This window comes from Entelurus aequoreus, linkage group LG25 (assembly GCF_033978785.1).
Source record: "Entelurus aequoreus isolate RoL-2023_Sb linkage group LG25, RoL_Eaeq_v1.1, whole genome shotgun sequence".
Classification (NCBI taxonomy): Eukaryota; Metazoa; Chordata; class Actinopteri; order Syngnathiformes; family Syngnathidae; genus Entelurus; species Entelurus aequoreus.
The window spans coordinates 27,422,561-27,441,153 of NC_084755.1; the positions used below are offsets into that span (position 1 = coordinate 27,422,561).

The 18,593-nt window shown below is 37.5% G+C and overlaps 1 protein-coding gene across 2 annotated transcripts in view; it reads left to right on the forward strand.

Annotated features, from left to right (window-relative positions):
* LOC133642931 (uncharacterized) overlaps positions 1 to 18,593 on the forward strand; it is a 111,770-nt gene that overhangs the window by 74,172 nt on the left and 19,005 nt on the right. The window contains exons 1-3 of one of the 2 annotated variants that reach the window (XM_062037349.1): positions 12,214 to 12,352; positions 12,503 to 12,602; positions 16,685 to 16,776. The exons of the other annotated variant lie outside the window; for it this stretch is intronic. The gene's annotated coding sequence lies outside the window, so the exon portion shown is untranslated. Of the gene's footprint in view, positions 1 to 12,213; positions 12,353 to 12,502; positions 12,603 to 16,684; positions 16,777 to 18,593 lie in introns of those variants that run through there. 2 annotated transcript variants of the gene reach the window in all.

Genomic DNA, 18,593 nt, shown 5'->3' on the forward strand with positions numbered 1-18,593 from the left:
ACCCTAAGATTTTTTGTTAAAATAAAGCCAATAGTGCCAAGTATCAAAATACATTTTGGTACCGGTGCCAAAATATTGGTATCGAGACAACCCTAGTAAATTGTCAATGGTATAATTTGAGGTAAGTCCTCTGCTTGGGCTGCTGCCCCCGCGACCCGACCTCGACGAAGCCAAAGAAGACGGAAGAATGATTTGACTAAATGTTTGTTTTTGCTCCATTCGCTAGTTTGAAGAGGACTCCTACCTGCGATGTCGATGGCCAGATCCTTGATGAGATGTCCGATGATGGCGTAGGCGACCCCCACCACCACCGCCGCCGCCATCAGCAGGTAGATCACCGCCTTGGGCAGGGGGATCAGGTCCTTCACCGCGGGCTTGTACTGCTTGAACAGTGGCTCCTCTATGGAGGTGGAGTAAGGATACGCATGGCCTTCATGGCTGGAGTTCCACACGCCGGAATTAATTCCATTCATGGCTGTGGGAAGATTATTTATTTTTCTTCTTAATTTTGGTCACTCAATTGTGGACCATTCTCCTAGAGAAGATACGTGGAAGTCTGGAGTCCGTGTCCATGAAGTGGCTCTGCAAATATAAAACCGTCAGCAAGACTTGTGAATATTTCATGAAGGAAGCCTCACCTTCTGGAGGTTGATGTCGCTCAGAGGCACCGAGTGATCGGCTTCTCCCCGCGTGTCGGAAGCGCGCGTCCGCTCGCCACCGGCTTATGTTGCCCTTAATTCCCTCAGGTTAGCCAGAAGCTGTTTGGAACTGCACCTTTAACCCCTTCCCTGCTGTGGAAATAATCAATCAGTGCCAACGCAGCTGACTCTATTTGACATGCAGTGGAGAAAAAAGACAATATAACATACGTCCATAAACGTGGACGCATGTGAAAAAGTGCAATATATTTATCTGTACAGTAATTTATTTATTTATATATATTTATTTATTTTGTATATATGTATGTATATATTATTTATATATATTTATTTATTTATATATGCACCTTATTGCTTTTTTATCCTGCACTACCATGAGCTTATGTAGCCAAATTCCGTTCTTATCTGTGCTGTGAAGTTCAAATTTGAATGACAATACAAAGGAAGTCTAAGTCTAAGATCAACTCTCAACCAAATTTTGTTAAATTCATTAAAAAAAAAAAAAAAAAGCTTATTTATTTCCATCATGCTTACCAAGTTACTTGTTTGCACTTGCACAAATCAACATATCCGAAAAGGAGTAGGAAGAAGCAAATCTTATAGTATATTATCCTACCACTTCTTCTGATGTTTTGGTTACTTCCTGTGTTGAAATATTGCCATCTTATAATAGGGAGGGGTACGTATCGTGAAAACAGGGAGATGACTTGTGCACTGATGGAAGAAAAAAGAAGGGTAAGGAAATGGTAAATACATACAATTATTTAAAATAATTACCTTTTTCTATTAGGGAGAGAAGAATTGAATATGTGTAACAGTTGGTAGATAACCGTAAATAAGATGGAAGGGTGTTTAAATAAGTAATTATTAATAATAGGTGGATACAATTCATTGAAAATAACGACATAAATGCATACAACAAGTTGACAGTTGAGGCAGTTAATCAATAAAATAAATTACTAATAAATAAATAGATGGTAGCTATTTAAAAAAATGACTCGAAAATAAATCAATGCAATTAATTTGAACAATTATTACATACTAAATTACATTCAAATGAATAATGTAAGTACCGTATTTTCCGCACTATAAGGCGCACCTAAAAACGTCCAATTTTCTCAAAAGCTGACAGTGCGTCTTATAATCCGGTGCGCCTTATATGTGGACCAATATTGAGCCACAACAGGTCTCGCAACCACGGGATGCATAACGTAACCCCAGCCTCTACTGTAGCGTCTATTCTATGCGCCTTATAATGCGGTGCGCCTTATATATGAACAACGTTTTAAAATACGCCATTCATTGAAGGTGCGCCTTACAATCCGGTGCGCCTTACAGTGAGGAAAATACGGTAATAGATACATGTAATTAATGAGAAATATTATTTCATAAATTGCATAAAACAAGTGAATAATAGATTGATACAATAAATAAATCATAATTACCATTTTGGATTTAAATAAGTAGGAAATACATGAACAGAAAATGAATTGCATTAGGATACATAAGTGAGTACTAGATGAATACAAGTAATTAAAAAATAATAGTTACCATGTTCTAAATGTGGAACCGTAGGTACAGTAGATTACTTAAGCAGTGACAAAAAAGGGGTAGTGTTTAAATAAATAGGTAAATATTGATAACAAATAATAGGTGGAAACAATTGACAATCATCATCTAAATCAATAAATAAATAAATTGCATTTAAAATTAAAAAATAAATGGATGAATGCAATGAATTATAAATAATAATTACATACATAAATAGAAAAAAAATTGTGTTAAAATAAATAAATAAAACAATAGGTAATGCAATTAACAATGATAAATATCTACATAAAAAAACGAAAATTGCATGGCATAAATGAATACAGGAGTAAATAGATACAAAATAGATATTACTTAAAATAAGGCCATAATTTAATACAATTGACAATAATAAATAACTACATAAATAAATATGGCAATAGTAGCTTAATACAATTAACAATAGTAAATACCGTATTTTTTACCGTAAAATATCAAATAATATTATTTAGCTCATTCACGTAAGAGACTAGACGTACAAGATTTCATGGGATTTAGCGATTAGGAGTGACAGATTGTTTGGTAAACGTATAGCATGTTCTATATGTTATAGTTATTTGAATGACTCTTACCATAATATGTTACGTTAACATACCAGGTATGTTCTCAGTAGGTTATTTATGCGTCATATAACGTACACTTATTCAACCTGTTGTTCACTATTCTTTATTTATTTTAAATTGCCTTTCAAATGTCTATTCTTGGTGTTGGATTTTATCAAATAAATTTCCCCAAAAAATGCGACTTATACTCCAGTGCGACTTATATATGTTTTTTTCCTACTTTATTATGCATTTTCAGCCGGTGCAACTTATACTCCGGAGCGACTTATTCTACGAAAAATACGGTAAATGAACAAATGGCATTCAGATAAATAAATACATATGCATATGATGTTCAAACCGTTTTTCTTTTTGGTAGCTTAATTCACACGATGGTCAAGCAGCTTGAGCGTAGCATTAAAACAAGTGAGAGTGAGTGTATTGCTATTCTGTTCTTGGGTGTGCCAGTCGTTCAAATAGAGGGATAGGAAAGATCTTTCATAGAGTCCTAAAGGAAGTGGTTCATAAAGGTAATAAAGTCAGGGAAAAAACAAAAGTGCGTCGAAGGAAATAGCTCTTAAAATATCACTTTCATCATCTTGTGTAATACAATCGGACCATGCTTGTGTCTGCAGAGATCACTTTGTAAAATGTTTGTTTGAACATGCAATCGAGTTTATTCTCTACTATATTAATAGTGTTTGAGAGCAGAACTAAACGTAAAGAAAGGACAAGAGATGGCATTAGTTTGTGTTCTTTGTGGTTGCCTAAATATAACTAGAAGACCTGCTTGTGCAAATAAACTAACGCCATGTTCTAGTAAGTCCTAGTAATAAATATTGTGACTGTTGGTCCAATACACCTTATTTTTATTGTCCATTTTAACTAAAAGTTTCTGTTAATAACTATTACACCTGTGAAGTTAAAAGCATTTCAGGTGATTGCAGCTCATCGAGAGAATGCCAAGAGTGTGCAAAGCAGTAATCAGATCAAAGGGTGGCTATTTTGAAGAAACTAGAATACAAAACAAGTTTTCAGTTATTTCAGTTATACATAACTCCACATGTTCATTCATAGTTTTGATACCTTCAGTGACAATCTACAATGTAAATAGTCATGAAAATATAGAAAACACATATATATATATATATCAGTGACGTGCGGTGTGGTTCATGGCTGGTGAGGCACTGACTTCATCACAGGGTGGTTATGGGGTCGGGGGTGGTTGGGGGCGGGGGGCGTGGTTGGGGGCGTGGTTATTTACAGCTAAAATTCACCAACTCGAGTATTTCATATATATATATATATATATATATATATATATATATATATATGTATATATATATCAGTGGCGTGCGGTGAGGTTAATGTCTGGTGAGGCACTGCATCATCACAGTCAGATTTACAAACATATGAACCCTAAATAGTATCTTATTCACCATTTGATTGGCAGCAGTTAACGGGTTATGTTTAAAAGCTCATACCAGCGTTCTTTACACAACTGTAGCACACAAAAAAGCACATTTAATAAAAAAAACATTATTATGGTCTTACCTTTCTTGCTGGACAGCCACACAGCCAGCCTTTGCGTGTGTACCACGCCGTTTGAAAAGAACGGGTCTTCTGTCCCGAAGTCAAAAGCAAACCTTTTAGCTCCGGCGTTGGTCTACCTTTAATTATTACCTCCTGCTTCGATTGAATGTCCAGTTTAGAAAACTGTTTTATTTTACATATGTAATCCTCCATGTTTTTAATAAAAGTCCAGGCGAGAGGAAATAAACAATCGCTGCAAACTTTTTTTTTCTTTTTTTTTTTTTTTTTCTTTTGCGGCCGAGGAATGATCTCTGGGATCACTACCGCCCTCTACCACCAGGAGGCCGGATTACTGCAAGCCTCAACCAGTACGTCTTTTGCAGCAGATTTATGAATGCTCAGCACAAGAAATACGTTACACACATACAGTTTTTGACAAAATACACTGTACATTATATACCTCAGCTAACTAAACTATGCCATAGTTTAGTTAGCTGATATAATTCATATAGCAATACAGTCTCACTGCACAGCAGCTCAGCAGTTAGCCGAGTCATTGTGCACAATCCATGTTGAGGCACAAATCAGTGACGTGCCTCAACTGGCTGCTGATCACCGCACCGTCTCTTCTCAGTATTTGAACGACAAATGTGAAAATAAAAATAATCTAAAACTGGTGAAGTTTAATTGAAAATAACTTTAGTATAATCACTGGATACATATAACAATTTAATTATTTTTTTTTTCTTTTTACATTTTTTTTCTTTCCATGATGGCAGGTGAGGCCGTGCCTCCCCTGCCTCTAGTGACTGCACGCCACTGATATATATATATATATATATATATATATATATATATATATATATATATATATATATATATATATATATATATATATATATATATATATATATATATATATATATATATATATATATATATATATATATATATATATATACACACACACACCGTAATTTCCGGACTATAAGCCGCACCTGACTATAAGCCGCACCAGCTAAATTTAGGGGGAAATACAGATTGCTCCATATATAAGCCGCACCCGACTATAAGCCGCAGGGTTTTGATGTGTAATTACCGTAATATATAGGGGTTCCTGCTACCACGGAGGGGATTGTCGGGACAGAGATGACTGTTTGGGAACGCAAAGCGTCCCATTTATTAACAATAAATCTTTCAATCATTCAATCAAACTTTCACATCTTTGACATGGCGAACAGCATTCGTGCAGAGTACAAATAATACAACGGTGCAAAGTAATACAAAGTGCTCGCCTGTACGTTATCAAAATAACCAGCCTACCGGTATATGAAAAGTCAGTCTTTAATCATTGTGTCATCGTCTTCCTCCTGCGTACTAAAACCACCGAAATTCTCTTCGTCGATGTCGGAGAAGAACAGGCCGTAAATAAGCCGCACCGTTGTATAAGCCGCAGGGACCAGAACGAGGGGAAAAAGTAGCGGCTTATAGTCCGGAAATTACGGTATATATATATATATATATATATATATATATATGAAATACTTGACTTTCAGTGAATTCTAGCTATATACATATATATATATATATATATTTATTTTATTTACATAAAAGAAATACTTGAATTTCAGTGTTCCGGTGGCTATCCACTAGATGGCAGTATTGTCCTGTTTAACTTCTCCGTTCATGATGAGTATATCATTTCGGCCACCGTGTTCAATGGAGAAGTCTGTTCTACATATTTACAGGCAACATACACCTTCCCCTTCGAACTGTCCTGGATGAACTGAAATTCTTGTTTCCATTCGTTTTGGAACTTGCAAGCGTATTTCTTCATCTTGCTCGTCGACGGCGTCGCCATGTCTGTAATTTCCTCGTTCTTCTGGTTCTCTCCTTGTTGTGTGCGCAGTTGTGCACTCTACTCTCTAAAAGCCCTAGATGTTATGACGTCATTGGGCAGGCAAGCTGTTTATATTGTGGGAAAGCGGACGGAGAACAGGCTGTCCCCACTCAGTCTCAGGTCCGCATTGAGCTGGAGGGGGCGTGGCCTCCAGCTGCGGCTGAATACCGGGAGTTTGTCGGGAGAAAATCTTTGCCGGGAGGTTGTCGGGAGAGGCGCTGAACGGGAGGGTTGGCAAGTATGCTGAAATGTAATACACAATATGTAAACATCAGCTCCACACAAATATAAAGCACTACCATCAAACAAACACTGCTGAGTGTTGAAACTATTTCTATGGTGGAAATACACGACCAGCAGCCATTTTAAGTCCTCAAACATCCATTAAATTGAAAATCGTTTTTCAATACACATCTTACTACCAAATTTAGCCACTTTCCACCTTCATATTGAGCCTCATAAACAAGTTAAACAGTTTACTTACAGACTTATCTTTTCCAAGGCTTGTAAGAGGTAACACAACTTGTCTACTTCTTTTTGTCTCATGAACTGACCTAACATCGTAAACTGGAAGTGCCCAAACTGATGACGCTCAGCATTTTCCCATCGCCACAAGGTGTCAGTAATAGTCCACAATCAAACGGGCATAACAAAAACAGTTTTATTTTAGATATGTAATCCTCCATGTTAAAAGTTCAGGCGAGAGGAAAAAATAAACGATTGCTAACTGTTGCTGCTTGTTGTCACTTATTCTGCAGCTGAGTAGTCGCAAAAATGATCCCTGGGATGATGGGATCACTAGCGCCCTCTACCACCATGAGGCGGGATTACTGCGAGCCTCAGCCTTTGCGTCTTCGCAACCGTTTTATGATTGCTCAGCACAAGAAATACGTTACACACATACAGTTGTTGACAAAATACACTGTACATTATATACCTCAGCTAACTAAACTATGGAAATTTATAATATAATTCATATAGCAATACGGTCTCACTGCACAGCAGGCCAGCAGTTATCCGAGTCATTGCGCAATCCATGGTGAGGCTCAACTGGCTGCTGATCACTGCAAGTCTCTTCTCAGTATTTGAATGGCAAATGTGAAAATTCAGCGATTTTGAATAAAAATAATCTAAAACTGTCATGTCTGTTCATGTTTTTGTTTTGGCCATGTGATTGTTTTTTGGACTCTTTTTAGTTCCTGGTTGCACTTCCTTGTTTGGTTTGGTTTCCATGGTCACCCATTAGTTTTCACCTGTCATGTCACGCACCTGTTTCACGTTTTGAGTCACGCACCTGTTGTTAATCATGTCTGTTATTTACAGAGGTGTGGACTCGAGTCACATGACTTGGACTCGAGTCAGACTCGAGTCATGAATTTGATGACTTTAGACTCGACTTGACAAAATGTAAAGAGACTTGCAACTCGACTTAGACTTTAACATCAATGACTTGTGACTTCAATTGGACTTGAGCCTTTTGACTTGACATGACTTGCTACTTTCCCCAAAACCTAAAGCTTAAAAAGTTATTTGGGAGCGCTCCGTTGCTTTCATTTTGTACGTGTCTGTCTATCAGCGTGTGTGCTGCATGTCAGTACAACAGCCAATCAAATTAGATCTACATTGTGTTCATCACACAGCATTCAGCCAATCAAATTGCAGGACAACCAATGAACAAGAGTTGTCAAACAACGCGCCAGTGAGAAAGATTTATACCAAAGTTGGTTTCGTTCGGGTATAAAAACTACGACTTGGTCAACAAAAAACGAATTGCCGTATGCAAATCACGCAGTTCGAATATTACAGACGGAGACGCAACAACTTCCAACTTCGTTCGACATTTGAAGTTGCACAAAGAAGGGTAAGTTGTGAATGTAAGCTAACGTTTATTGGCTAAGTAACATGACTTTTATTTGCTGTGTAGTTAAATCAGTAAACTCACTGCTAACGTCATAACCATAGACATCTTCTAAGGGTACGCAGCATTGAGCGCTACTTCCTACTGGCGCAGACGAGACGCGGGGCCGCCATCTTGGAGTGGTGATCCGCTCCACTCAGTGCAATTCATTTGGCAGGAGCAATGAACTGTCAGCGCATTTAATTCATTTTACCTCACTGAATACCACTCATTTTCACGCGCTTTTTTGTCATACGTGTAGCTATGATAACGGACACATGTTTTATTATTCATAGTTTGCTTAACAGTAATATAATATTCTTATATGCTATAAGTGACCAGACGTCCGAGATCAAAACTGGGAATATAAGCCCAGAGAAGGGGGAAAAAAACGGTCAGCTATTCTTAAGTTGAAGAAACAATATGATTATGTTATATATACATGCGTATATCCTACATAAACAATGTATGAATACATTAGATATCTATATATCTTATAGACCGTATCTCTGTTGCTGCAGCAGCAGAGAGTTTATTCTGTCTTGACACTTTGTATTGATATTTTGTATTACATTCTTCCCTTAAATGATAATGTTTACAGTGATTGTTATATATGTATTTTTTATGTATGTCGCTTTGGATAAAAGCGTCTGCCAAATACTTAAACATGTATAAACACCTGAAAGTCTTTATATCAGCTAAAACCACCAATCTCTTTCGCTGGATTCAGAATAAAACCAAATGCTGTCTTACCCAACAATGTTAGTATTTGAATATTGTTACTTGAAGACTTATTCCTGGTTACAGTTGTACTGTTAAGAAAGTATTGTCTTATATTTTGCCTAAAATGAGAATGCATCATAATCAGTGGCGGCTGGTGAATTTTGTTTTAGGTGGGGCTGAAAGTTTGTAAACCAAACTCCTGTAGGGGCGTCATCCTCCCCCAGAAGATTTCTTTGTGATTTTCACATACAAATATTGAAGATCTTTGCTCCTTCTCAACTCTGTGGTAATGTTATTTTCATAAAATACAACCAATAGTACATTAATGTTAAATCTTACTTGTGAAAAGTATTCCCCGATTCCTATTTTCAACAGTCCGCTCATTTGAGCAGGAAAACGCTGAACACCAGCCCGGCATCTTTGTTTTCTACCTGTCAACTGTCAGTTTAGGCTGCTCGCCGGCTCCTCATCACCACTTCAAGATGCAATTTGCTTGCGTCACAGCAACCAATACTGCGTCTACTTATAAGATGTCTATGGTTATAACATCATTTCAAACACAGCAATATGTTGCGTCCACTGCAGTTTGCTACCTTATTCATACTTTTTGTCAAGTGATTTTTTTAAGCAGGGTTGCATGAGGTACCTACACTTAACGTTACGTTAGTCAATGTATCACCTACAGTAACGTAACATTAGACGGCGGTCAGCAGCACCGCGTATTTTAGCCACCTACAAAAAGACAAACATAGTCAAATAAAGGTCACTTAAAATGTATACTATATTAAGAATATGTGTACATATTGCATAGGGCTCTGACATCTAAAAAGTACAACTCTGTTCATTGTTATGTTCATGTATTTGTTTTGTTTTTCATGTGTACGCACACATAAACACACATACAGTATGAGATGAGATCAATGAGATAAGGTAAGAACAGAATAGAAACTGCTGTGGAACTAGTTACAATGCAATATGCCATGGAAATACAATGTTAACACTTTTGTACAAATAAGTACAGTTACACTTGTTTTTGCAAATGTCTTTATTCTGTAAAGGAATGAGTTAAATGTTTAAAATTGTTTAAACTTTTAAAATGACTGGTTAATAGTGCTATTATGAATTGCAATGTCAGTACTATTTTTTTTTTCATGCTATTTCAAATGCACTTGTTTTAATAAATAAATACAGCGGTTTAAAAGCATACACAATCTGTGTAAAAATATTAGTCTGTGGTTAAAAGGACTTGAAAGGACTCGAAACTCAAAATGCAGGACTTGTGACTTGACTTGAGACTTTCCAGTCTTGACTTTGGACTTGACTCGGGACTTGCCTGTCTTGACTCGGGACTTGACTCGAGACTTGAGGGCAAAGACTTGAGACTTACTTGTGACTTGCAAAGCAATGACTTGGTCCCACCTCTGGTTATTTAAGTCTTTCTTTCTGTTCACTCGTTCTGCGTTCATTGTCTTTGTCACATCGGTTCATGTCCCTTGCTGAACAAGTAAGTTTTCATAGTCCACGTCATAGCTTCTGCTCAGTAGCAGCTTCATTTGTGTTTTTGGCACACTTGCCTTTTTGCTTTATTGTTTGCTTTTTTGATGGTAGTTTGAGTGATTTATGTTGAATAAATCCAAGCTCACCTTCACGCTGTCGTCCGGAGCCGTTTTTTGTATTGGAAGAACAACCCCGCAGCCAGCTGCGACCCACCCACGTGACAAAAACTGGTGAAGTTAAATGGAAAATAACTTTATAGTATAATCACTGGATACATATAACAATGTAATTAATTTTTTTTCTTTTTAAATTTTTTTTCTTTCCATGATGGCCTCACCTGACTGCACGTCACTGATATATATATATATATATATATATATATATATATATATATATATATATATATATATATATATATATTGTTGGAAGCAGATCAGAATCATATCCATATTTAAGTGTTACTTCTTTCTAAACTCCTATAGTCATATAAAGAATAGCTAGTATTCTTCCTTCTTTTGAGTCTCATAGTAAGGTGTTGGCCTTCTAGATTGGAATGTGTCAGAGTAGAGATAACTCGGAGTAGTCTAAACAAAGGGAGTGGGGGCGAGGGACAGAGGGAAGATCACTGGACTTCCGGGGGTTTGAGGTGAGACCGAGCTAGACCGATCTGGACCGGGCTGGGGAACGCTGGTGTGCTAGATTGGTCTCACATTTGTCCTCTAAGCTTGGAGAATAAACCACAAAATACCAATTTCTGCCTGGTGATTGAATATAAACATCAGCTTATGTGCCATAAGAGAATCTGGGAGAGACTAGCAATTTGAATTCCCCATTGGAGGAACGCTGGTCGACGCAACAATTTATATATATATATATATATATATATATATATATATATATATATATATATATATATATATATATATATATATATATATATATATATATATATATATATATTAGGGCTGCAACAACTAATTGATTAAAATCGATTATAAAAATAGTTGCCGATTAATTTAGTCATCGATTCGTTGGATCTATGCTATGCGCATGCGCAGGGCAATTTTTTTTTTTTTTTTTTTTTTTTTATAAACCTTTATAAACTGCAACATGTACAAACAGCTGAGAAACAATAATCAAAATAAATATGGTGCCAGTATTCTGTTTTTTTCCAATGTATGAAGTAAAATAAATCAAATCAATTTATTAGCCATTTAAGGCTGCTGAACACATTGTTCAGGTTTCTGTACGGATCAATACGGTTTCAAAATGAATACTGTATTTTTAAATATTGTTTTGCGTGTACATTTTTATACAACATTATTGTATAAAAAAAGATTACAAAAAAGAAAACCATGGTGACTGTAAAGGCGGGCACAAACATTACTGCCGTCAGACAAGTTGACGATAGTGACTTAGGCCTAGCGCATGCGTGGACCAATTGGGTCTCGAACCGGTTGTATCGATGTATCGCTGTTGAGCGTATCAATCACTTATAAGACCCAATCCAAGCAACTTTTCCCTTTCATTACGCAAACTGCAACCAAACACAGAAAGACCACACACATAATCACACAGAACACAAGCTGCTAACTGAACCTTGTGGAGATAACAAATGTCCAAACACTGTACATAATTCAAAATGACACCTATTTAAAGCCACTAGAAAGCACGATGATGCATTTTAGATGCTTGGCATTTCTGATTAATTACAAACTTTAAGGAAGTCGTCACGGAAGTAATCAAGGTAGGAGTCGAACTTTTCACATACAGTGCTCGTACAGTAACTATATTGCAATGTTGTTTTCAAAGTCAGTATGTACAATCAACATTGCATCCAAGTCCTGCGCCTGCTGGGATGGTAGCGTGGCGCTCTTCAAACTACACTCACATGCAAAGGTGCGAGTCCCAGTGATGCAACTGTGATTGAGAAACAAGCACTGTCACACTTGTTGTTGTGTGTCAAACAAAAATGTCACACAAGTCAGAAATTAAGGGTCATATTTGCTACGTGGTGAGTGTTTGCTGTGTTATTTTGGTTTCTTGCCAATACATGTTATAATGTTTACTCTGCTGGCAGTTATGGTAAAAATAACCTTGGTGTTCTTGTTTATCTGGTTTTAACTTTGACGGATTACACCCAGTTACTTGCTCTTGTCTTCAGTGGAACGCCATCAAGTGGAATGGTCAGATGGGTGAAACTGAATGGTCCGCAATGGCCTACCAACATGTCCTGCTCTATTTCATCTGCACTTTGACAGCAGGTAAGTTCTGCTGTTGCTTTTTCTATAGGTTTGTTTTTCAAAATGTAGACCTTAGGTCAGGGGTGTCCAAACTTTTTCCACTGAGGGCCGCACACTGAAAAATCAAAGCAAGCAGGGGCCATTTTGATATTTTTTAATTCAAAAACCAATACAATATATGTATAAAAAATATACTTTTAGGCTTTCACTCAAGCTTAATCCCGGGGACCCCACAGGGTTTTGGTCAAAAAAATATAAATGTGTCATTATTCAGTATTATTTTTATTATTCAAGTTTTAAATCTCTAGATCAACATTAGGTCTATCTGTCGATATAAAGTTTTTAAAGATTAAAGTTGTATGCTCTTTTTGTCAAAGAAAACCCATTTTTTTAATGGAAAAAATACAAAATATGCAATATTTTCACCCAATAAAATTTTTAAGTGGAATATTTGAGATTATATAATAATTGGAGCCTTAAAATGGTCAATAACTCATAACACCGTTGATTTTAATTCATTATTATTTTTTAAGCAATGACACTTAAAAACAAATCACACTAAAATTATTGGGGATCCAAAAGGGTCCTACTCATTAAAGTGTTAAAAAATAAATTATAATTTTTTTTACTGTTTACTTTGAACACAATAATCTCGAGATCAACTTCAGATCTATCCGTCAATTTTAGGTTTTATTGTTGTTTGTTTTTTGTTTGTTCGTTTGAGGCCCTTCTTTAAAAAAATAGCTCAGTTTTTCATATGGCGAACACAAAATATGCAACATTTTCCCCAAAAAATATCTCAAAGTGGAATATCTAAAGTGACGTAATTGGAGCCTTGAATAGGTCTATAATTCATAATGACATTGATTTTGATTCATTATTATTTTTTAAAGAAATAAACAGCCTGCATGGCAGCTTTGTGTTATTAGAGTAAGCATTGCAACATTTTCTTGTTACATTTAACCTGTTTGCTCTTTTATACCACTTTTTATGTTTTTAATTTTTTTCAATCGTATTTTTAAAATGTGCCGTGGGGCCGTTAAAAAATGACCTGCGGGCCGCAAGTGGCCTCCGGGCCGCACTTTGGACACCCCTGCCTTAGGTAGACAAATGCAGGTCTGCACCAGGGCTCGGCTTTAGGCACATTGGGAATGTTGTGCGGTTTGCGACCAAACCTCGGCAGAAAGGCCGCCTAATTTATGAATGTTGAAAAGGGTACAATAAAGATGTTCCAGAAATGATCACTTTGTTATATTGAATAAAATAAATAGTATATTGTAAAATACAGTCTTTTCAAACGTGTCATGAGAATAAATATCAAGTAAATGTCGGGTCTTTTTTGTAGCGTGGAATGAATATACAACATACTCTTTCAAAAATCATAATTAGGTGTAAAAACATGAATTCCTTTTGAAATTTCTCTTTAAAAATGCACGTACGACCCCAGTTAAAGGGGAACTGCACTTTTTCCGTTCACAATCATTATGAAATGACGGATGCATTCTGAATATTGAATAAATGTAAATAAAAGACTGCTTACAGCGGAGCCTATGGAAGGTCCTCTATTCCGCCCATAAAATCTAATAAATAACCATCCAAAAAGCACTAAAAATACTCCATTTACATTTGGTGACTTGAATATTGACCAAGTATTGGTGATATTGTTATTATAAGTGCTGACGCAGACAAACTATTTATAGAGGCGCCGTGATCACTAGTTTATGCTGCTATGTTTACATCGAGTGGTCTGCTGCTTCCCTGCTCCCTGTAAGTTTATTGTACATCATAAATCATGCCTCTCCCATGGATAGTAGAAGGATGAGGATGTATTCCGACAAGTTGGTACACTTTGTGACCGGGAACTGGCGAGAACCACACGAAAAGACGCTTGGTTCTCCGCGCCCTCACCCCGTTTATTTGCGAGGATTATGAAACATTCTTCATCTAAATGGGAATATATAAAGATCCTAGCAGTCAGCATCCTGATGACAGCAGACAATGTACAGTAAGTGATGTTTTATTATGTTTGTTGGCTCTCATGAAGTCTGCAGTGAGTAATAATTAGTGAAGAAGAAAAAAAAGCGAACGTTGTGATGCACTTTTGAAATTAGTGCGCCACGTATGCTTAAAAAGACCAAAAATAGGTAAATATTAAATGTTATTATAAATGTTAGTACATTACATATATACTTACATCATGTATATAAACCTAAATGGAGGTGTTTTGATATTGTTTTAAGTGATCCCGTAGGCTCCATTGTAAGCAGATTTTTGATCGCATGTATTTAATATTAAGAATGCATTTTTTTTTTTAAAATCCATCCGTCATGTCTTTCATAATGATGGTGAACGAGAGGCAAAATTCCCAAAAAAGTGCAGTTTCTCTTTAAAGTTTCATCTCCATGAAAAAACAACACATTGTGGGGCTGGTCAGCCCTTTCAGACATTTGTGATTAAGGGCTGTATAAGTAAACTATGATTGATTGATTGATTGATTGATGGATGGATGGTCTAACTCGGGTCAGCAACCCGCGGCTCTCGAGCCGCATGCGGCTCTTTATTGCCGCACTGGTGGCTCCCTGGAGCATTTTTAAAAAAGGATTGAAAATGGAAAAAGATGGGGGAAAAACATAATTTTTTGTTTTAGTATGTTTTTTGTTTGAGGACAAACATGACACAAACTTTCCCAATTGTTAGAAAGCCCACTGTTTAATATGTTTGTGTGTATGCTTCACTGATGACGAGAGTATTTGGTGAACATCGTTTTGTCCTACTAATTTCGGCGGTTCTTGAACTCACCATAGTGTGGACTGTGATGCAACAGTTTGTTTACATGTAAAGTTTTCCACTCCTTCTTTGTCTCATTTTGTTCACCAAATGTTTTATACTGTGCGTGAATGCACAACGGTGCGCTTTGTTGATATTATTGACTTGTTGGAGTGCTAATCAGGCACATTTGGTCAGGGCATGACTGCAAGCTAATCAATGCTAACATGCTTTTTATGCCAGCTGTATGTACATATTGCATCATTACGCATCATTTAAAGGCCTACTGAAACCCACAACTACCGACCACGCACCACGCAGTCTGATAGTTTATATATCAATGATGAAATCTTAACATTGCAACACATGCCAATACGGCCGGGTTAGATTAGTAAAGTGCAATTTTAAATTTCCCGCAAAATATTCTGCTGAAAACGTCTTGGTATGATTACGTTTGCGCGTGACGTCACGGATTGTGCGGACATATTGGGACACCATTGTGGCCAGCTATTAAGTCGTCTGTTTTCATCACAAAATTCCACAGTATTCTGGACATCTGTGTTGGTGAATCTTTTGCAATTTGTTTAATGAACAATGAAGACAGCAAAGAAGAAAGCTGTAGGTGGGAAGCGGTGTATTAGCAGCTGGCTGCAGCAACACAAACACGTAGCCGGTGTTTCATTGTTTACATTCCCGAACGATGACAGTCAAGCTTTACCATTGGCCTGGGACAACAGAGACTCTTACAACAGACCTGCAGACGTGAGCACATCACCCCTATATTAGCGTCCCTTCACTGGCTCCCTGTGCGTTACCGAATCAATTTTAAACTCCTTTTATTTGTTTTTAAATGTCTAAACAACCTCGCGCCAACATATCTCTCCGACCTCCTTCAGCCTTACTGCCCCACCCGATCCTTAAGATCAGCCGATCAGCTGCTACTGACGGTCCCGGACACAAGGCTGAAGCTTAGAGGTGACAGAGCTTTCGCTGCTGCTGCTTCCAAGCTCTGGAACGACCTACCTCTGAGTGTTAGACAAGCCTCCTCTCTTCCTGTTTTTAAATCTCTCTTAAAAACATACTTTTATTCCATGGCTTTTAACACTGAGTGATATCCATCCTGCAATGGCGCCCCATAATACACCTGCTGTGAACCTGTTTTTATGTTTTTATATTTTATGTATTTATTTTTTATCGTGTTCTGTTTGTGTTGTGTTTGCTCGGTTCTTGTATTATCTTTTAACCTGCCCATTGTACAGCACTTTGGCTACCCCTGTGGTAAATGTTAAATGTGCTTTATAAATAAAGTTGATTTGATTTGATTTGATTCTTACCAGGAGGACTTTGAGTTGGATACGTATGCTTGTGGAGATGGGACAACAGAGACTCTTACCAGGAGGACTTTGAGTTGGATAGCAGACACGGTACCGTGAGTACAGCTTTGGCTAACAAACATTTGATCGCTTGCCCGTACGTGCGTGCCGCTATGTGCATGTCACGTACGTAACTTTGGGGAAATATATGTGCTGTATGAACTTTACGGAGGTGGACGGTACTTTGGGCTGTGGGATTGAGTGTGTAGTGCGGGTGTTTGAGTTGTATTGGTGGGTTGTATGGACGGGAGGGGGGAGGTGTTTGTTATGCGAATTAATTTGTGGCATATTTGTGGAGTATATATATGTCTTGTGTTATTTACTGTTTTAGTCATTCCCAGCTGAATATCAGGTCCCACCCGCCTCTCACGGCATCTTCCCTATCTGAATCGCTTCCACTGCCCTCTAATCCTTCACTCTCACTTTCCGCATCCACAAATCTTTCATCCTTGCTCAAACTAATGGGGAAATCGTCGCTTTCTCGGCCCGAATCGCTCTCGCTGCTTGTGGCCATGATTGTAAACAATGTGCAGATGTGAGGAGCTCCACAACCTGTGACATCACGCTACTTCCGGTACAGGCAAGGCTTTTTTATCAGCAACCAAAAGTTGCGAACTTTATCGTCGATGTTCTCTACTAAATCCTTTCAGCAAAAATATGGCAATATCGCAAAATGATCAAGTATGACACAAAGAATGGATCTGCTATCCCCGTTTAAATAAGAAAATTTCATTTCAGTAGGCCTTTAAAGGCCTACTGAAAGCCACTACTACCAACCACGCAGTCTGATAGTTTATATATCAATGATGAAATCTTAACATTATAACACATGCCAATACGGCCGGGTTAACTTATAAAGTGACATTTTAAATTTGCCGCTAAACTTCCGGTTCGAAACGCCTCTGAGGATGACATATGCGCGTGACATAGCCCGGGGAACACGGGTATGCCTTCCACATTGAAGCCAATACGAAAAAGCTCTGTTTTCATTTCATAATTCCACAGTATTCTGGACATCTGTGTTCGTGAATCTGTTGCAATCATGTTCATTGCATTATGGAGAAAGAAGCTGAGCAAGCAAAGAAGAAAGTTGTCGGTGCGAAATGGACGTATTTTTCGAACGTAGTCAGCAACAACAGTACACAGCCGGCGTTTACATTCCCGAAAGATGCAGTCAAGATGGAAGAACTCGGATAACAGAGACTCTAACCAGGAGGACTTTTGACTTCGATACACAGACGCCTGTAGAGAACTGGGACAACACAGACTCTTACCAGGATTACTTTGATTTGGATGACAAAGACGCAGACGTGCTACTGTGAGTATGCAGCTTTGGCTTCTAAACATTTGATCGCTTGACCGTATGTGCGCAACTTTTTTTTGCGTATGTACGTAACTTTTTTAAAATATATAAGCTTTATGAAACTTGGGTTAGGTGAACGGTCTTTTGGGCTGAGTGATTGTGTGTGTTGATCAGGTGTTTGAATTGTATTGGCGTGTTCTATGGAGCTAGGAGCTAGCATAGGAGCTAGGAGTTAGCATAACAAAGACGTAGGTGTTTTTATGCAGGATTAATTTGTGTCATATTAAATATAAGCCTGGTTGTGTTGTGGCTAATAGAGTATATATATGTCTTGTGTTTATTTACTGTTGTAGTCATTCCCAGCTGAATATCAGGTACCGTGAGTATGCAGTCTTGGCTGCTAAACATTTGATAGCTTGACCGTATGTGCGCGTCACGTACGTAACTTTTTAAAAATATATAAGCTTTATGAACCTTGGGTTAGGCGAACGGTCTTTTGGGCTGAGTGATTGTGTGTGTTGATCAGGTGTTTGAATTGTATTGGCGTGTTCTATGGAGCTAGGAGCTAGC